Here is a 6,000-nt window from a genome sequence, read left to right as displayed (position 1 = left end):
GAGATGAGTGAATTGAAAGGTCAATTGGAGGAATTACTGGAGAAAGGTTATATTGGACCAAGTGCATTGCCTTGGGGAGCGCTAGTCTTGTTTGTGAAGAAGAAGAAGGACGGAAGTTTGAGACTCTGTATAGACTACAGGGAGCGCAATAAAGTCACAATCAAGAATAAGTATCATTTTCCTAGGATAGATGATCTGTTTGACCAGTTGAAAGGAGAAGGAATCTTTTCAAAGATCGATTTGAGGTCAGGTTATCATCAGTTGAGAATCGCAGAGCACGATATACCAAAGACTGCATTTAGGACTAGATACGGTCATTATGAATTCACTGTTATGCCTTTTGGGGTTAACCAATGCACCTGTAATTTTTATGGACTTAATGAACCGAGTATTCCATGCATTCTTGGACAAGTTTGTAGTGGTTTTCATAGATGATATTTTGGTGTAATCAAAGAGTGAAGAAGAACATGCTGAACACTTTAGGTCAGTGTTGAGTACGTTAAGAGACAACCAGTTGTACACCAAATTATCAAAGTGTGAATTATGGCTGGGGAAAGTTGCATTTTTAGGACACTTTCTGTCTAAGGAAGGAGTTGCAATGGATCCTGCAAAGAAAAATGCTGTTAGTGAGTGGCCTACGCCAAAGAATGTCACCAATATTCGGAGTTTTCTTGGTTTAGCAGGTTATTATAAACGCGTTGTGCAAGAATTTTCTAGAATCGCCAAACCAATGACAACTTTAATGAAAAAGGAAGCAAAGTTTGAGTGGAATGAGCAGTGTGAAGAAGCATTCCAAGCCTTGAAGACGCGATTGACAACCGCGCCGGTGTTAACCATACCAGAGGAAAGTGGTACCTATTATGTGTACAGTGATGCATCTAAGAATGGCTTAGGGTGTGTTTTGATGCAGAACGGGAAGGTGATTGTGTATGCATCAAGGCAGTTGAAACCGTATGAATCCAATTACCCTACCCATGACTTAGAACTAGCGGCCATAGTGTTTGCATTGAAGATATGGAGACACTATCTGTATGGTGTGAAATGTAAGATATTCACGGATCATAAGAGCTTGAAGTACATTTTCACACAGAAGGATTTGAAGATGCGCCAAAGAAGGTGGTTAAAATTGATCAAGGATTATGATCTAGATATTCAGTACCATGACGGAAAAGCCAATGTAGTTGCAGATGCCTTGAGTAGGAAACCAAGCCATAGTGTGAATGCGTTAGTAGTTGCTAACGAGCTGTGCAAGGATATGCAACGATTAAATCTGGAAATAGTGAATGGAGAATGTCTGGAAGGAATGGTGAATTCCTTAACTATCCAACCGTCTGTGTTTGATGAGATTAAAGAGAATCAGGCTGGAGATGTTAAGCTAGAGCGAATTAAGGAAAAGATTTCGCAAGGAAAGGAAACAGATTTCAAGATCCATGATGACGGAAGTTTGAGGTACAAAGGACGATGGTGTGTACCTCAAAAGTGTAGTGAATTGAAAGAGAAGTTGATGAGAGAAGGTCACAATATGCCGTATTCTTTTCACCCGGGTGGTGACAAATTGTACAAGGATCCGAAGAAGGTCTATTGGTGGCCAAGAATGAAGAATGAAGTGGCTGAGTTCGTGGCAAGATGCTTAACTTGTCAAAAGGTAAAGATTGAGCACAGGAGACCTCAGGGAAAGGTCCAAAATTTAGAGATCCCGAGTTGGAAATGGGACTGTATCTCAATGGACTTCGTCACTTGTTTACCCAAGTCGAAAAGTGGAAATGATACCATTTGGGTAGTAGTAGATAGGTTGACTAAGTCAGCAGTGTTCATACCAATGAGAGAAACCTGGAAGATGGAACAATTTGCTAAAGCTTACATCAAGAATGTAGTGAGACTACATGGAGTTCCTAAGGATAGGGATTCTAGGTTCCTTTCGAATTTCTGGAAGAGCGTACATAAGAACTTTGGTTCGACATTGAAAATGAGTACATCGTTCCATCCAGCCACAGATGGACAAACCGAAAGGACTATCCAAACCGTGGAAGATATTCTTAGAGCTTGTGTGATAGACTTCTAAGGTGGATGGGAGATAGCTTAGATCTGATTGAGTTTTCATACAATAACAACTATCATGCCAGTATCGGAATGGCACCATTTGAAGCATTATATGGGCAAAAATGCAGAAGTCCCTTATGTTGGAGTGACATTAGTGAAACCGTTGTATTAGGTCCCCAAATGACAGAGGACACAATGAACCAAGTTAGGACTATTCAATCCAAAATTCAAGCCTCGCAAGATCGTCAAAAGAGTTATGCAGACTTGAAACCTAGGGATGAAGAGTTCCAAATAGGTGATAAAGTGTTGCTTAAGGTTTCACCAATGAAGGGTGTAATGAGATTTGGAAAGAAAGGAAAACTAAGCCCAAAGTATATAGGCCCATATGAAATCCCAGAACGGATAGGGAAAGTAGCATATAGACTTGCTTTACCCATGAACTTGCATAGAGTGCACAATGTGTTCCATGTATCTTAATTGAGGAAATATATCCCGGATAAGTCGCATGTGTTGCAACCGGAGACCATAGAATTGGACCAAACCTTAACTTTTGAGGAAAGACCAGTCAAAAGCCTAGAGCCAGGCCAGCCAAGCCGAGGCCTTGCCTCGTGATAGAGCATCGCCAACCTATCAAATTAATAATAACCTAACCCGGTCTTCCTAACTAAGTAGAAAGGGTAAGAAAGGGTCGAACCCAAGAGTGTAATCCCCCGTAATTTTATTATATTTTATTTATATATTTTAACGTATATTTAATATATTTAAATGTAATTTACGAATTTTAGAAATGAATATGTAACTAAAATATAATTATGTTATTACATTTTGAATATTTTAAATGATTTATGAAATCAAAATTGAATTTTGAATTTTACGTTAAAACGAATTTGGATTTTGAAATCACGTTCTATTGAAATTAGAAAGCAAATCCTAACCATTTCGGATTCAGCAACCTAAATTCTACTCCTAGCCCAATTGGGCAAAGCCCAAACCAACAAAACCCCAAAACCATACTCCCTTCTCTTTTCTCATTCACGTAAAACAAACCAAACCCTCCTCTCTCCCCTCCATACTCACGTGAAACCAAAGAAAGAAAAAAAAAGAAAAAGAGGAAACTCCTTCCTCCAATCTCACGCTCACCCTCAGCCGTCCTCTCTCCCTCCACGCCGTCGCCGAGCCGCCGCCGGTACGGTAACACCCTCCTCTTCATCCTTCTTTTTCGTCTTCCCTCTTTCCTTCCCCTCTGTTTTCGTCCTCCCCTTAACGTCTCGACTGTCGCGCAGCTACCGCGACCCAGGCCAGCCAACAATCAGCCGGTCAAGCTCGTCGTGAGCCACCACCTACCAGCCGGCCAAACCTCTCTCTCCTCTTTGGTTCTTGGTTATTTCTTAAACCCTAAGTAACTAATTATTTTAATTAATTATAATTGTTAATTTAAATTATGTTCTTGATATTAAATTCATAATTTTTATGGTTTGAACATGATTTTCAGATGTTGGTTGAGTTTATAAACGAATTAATTTCAAGTTTTGGTTGATTGAATTATAAGTTAGGGCTTATTTATGATTTATTAATTTGAATTATGTTTCTTGAATTAAAGTGATGATTTTTGTAATTTAAATTATAAATTTCAGATTATGCAAATTATATAATAAAGTTATTAATTTTCAGATTATCAAATTACTTTGAAATATTGGTTTTGATGGTTTAAAGTATGAAATTCAAGGTTTTTATGATTTTTAATCATGATAGGTTGAGTATGAATTATTGAATTGGTTGTTTTGAGATCCTAGGAACGTAGATTGACCTTGGTGAAGCTTTTAAATGAATTTATATTGCTGAAAATTTAAAGTACGATGTTTGCAAAAAGTTTTCAACGAATTTCAATCACTAGTTCAATGATTATGATGCTAGGAAATCAAATGTTTAAGTTTTGATATTGGGGAAAGTTCTAAATATGTTTAGGATGCATTTAGAATGCTTTATTATGGTTGCCAATGATTAGAAATTGATTGGGATTACTTGTTGGATTGTTTAGGCGGGGAATTCTCTTTAGGCGACTTTTGAAAGTGTTAAAGTGGCCTATCAGTTTGTTTACACAAGGTACGTACATACCCGTGTGCTTGGAATGCGTGCTATTTGTTGAAACCATGTTGATATTATTGTTGAACTTGGTGATGTTGATATTATTGACGAACTTGGTTATGTTGAAATTGCATGTTTAATACTATTGGACGGACATATTGAACTTATATTGCATTATGAGAATTATAAAATGCTAGTATGGATGATTGATACAAACATGTTGGTTGGGAACACTAGATTATTCTATATATGTTGGTTTGGATTGATCGATCGTTGTTCCTTTTTAGCTTTTCACTACTTTATGAGGGCGGTGGAAATTGTTTAGTAAGTTGAAACTTTACACCCATATACAGGGGTTGATCATGGTTAAAGGAAAGGTTGGATAAATTGGAATGAGTCTTGATTGATGCCTTTATGATCACTTACTTAATTCCAAGATAAAAACAGTTGTGAACAAATGTGGATTGTATGCCTTATGTGATTGTTGAATCATAACAGAGTCTCAATTTGTAAATCATGTAAAGTGAAACTGGGTAGCAATAGCTTTAGACTGTGCACGTCTAAAGTGACGGACAAACATGAGTTGGGGTTCATGGTGGTAGCCCATGGCCTTTTCTGGGGACCGGATTGATCACCGTGTCCTATTTTTATTCAAACGTTCCTCGATATCGCAGGTCAGTGAGGTTACGGAGTCGCGCCCGTACCTCGTCTTCCTTAGTGAAGACTGTTGGACGGACAACTCGGTCCATTGTCTATTTCAACTAAAATAATATTAATGTTATCAAAGTCTAGTCCAGTCTAGTCTAGTCAACTGTGATATGAAAGTGAATGTGTCTTGGTTATTCTTACTTACGTTATTAGTATCATGTTAGGATTATTCGTTTAATAGAATCATGTTAGGATTATTATTGATTTAGTATGTAGTACTCAGCTTTGCTGATTACGTGCTTTTGGTTGTGCATGTTGATCATGGCTATGCCTTATTGATCCTGTGATGACCCAATCTTGGTGAGCAGTCTCTAGGGATCAATAAGCATCGTCCATTATAGGTTTGAAGGTGATGCATCATGGGGTTCGGATTGAAGAGCTGTGTAGTTATTAAATTGTTTTGTTTTAAGTTTGATGTTGAATTTGTTTGGCCTGTTTTAAAGAGACTCGAACTTTGTTTTAATTAATTACGTTGACTTTGATTTGTTGGTTGGTTTTAGATTTTATTCCGTAGTTGACTTATTTAAATTATTAAAGTTAGTTATTATGTTTTCCGCTGCAAAATTCTGAATAAGCCGATACGTTTTCACACGGGCGATAATGCCTTGATAATTCTCTACGTTTTATATAAAAAGGTTATTTTAGAAAAGAGGGAATTGTCGGGGTGTTACAAAGTGGTATTTTTGAGCTAAAGGTTTGACTGACATTTCGTGTCTACCTTTTAAATTTTAGGCGCCTAACTAACTAATTAGTTACATAAAAAGAATTTCTTTAAATTAAACTACAACTAGTGAATAAATTGAAAGTTATTAGTTAGAAATGTTTGAATTTATTAACTCTTGAATTACATGCTTTGAAATACGTTCTTGTTTATGTGACTTCATGTATTTCGTTTTTTTTTAAATTTAAATTAATATTTTTGTAATTATATTAAAAAAAATATATATATTTACTGCTGCTGCTACAGTACCATAAAAAAAAAATATATATATATATATATATATATATATTGTATTTATTTATTAATTATTTGTCGTTTAAATAATTATTCGTTTAAACAAATTAATTCTTATAAATCATTCTCGTTTTATTCTTTTATGCTTCAATGTTTGATATACTATGTTTATTCTGAGAGATGGGTAGCATAGGAAAGGGCATATAGAATAG

The sequence above is a fragment of the Spinacia oleracea genome, chromosome 2 (genome assembly GCF_020520425.1).
Source record: "Spinacia oleracea cultivar Varoflay chromosome 2, BTI_SOV_V1, whole genome shotgun sequence".
Taxonomy (NCBI): Eukaryota; Viridiplantae; Streptophyta; class Magnoliopsida; order Caryophyllales; family Amaranthaceae; genus Spinacia; species Spinacia oleracea.
The sequence above is the reverse complement of the archived record's forward strand: the minus strand, read 5'-3'. Positions refer to the sequence as shown.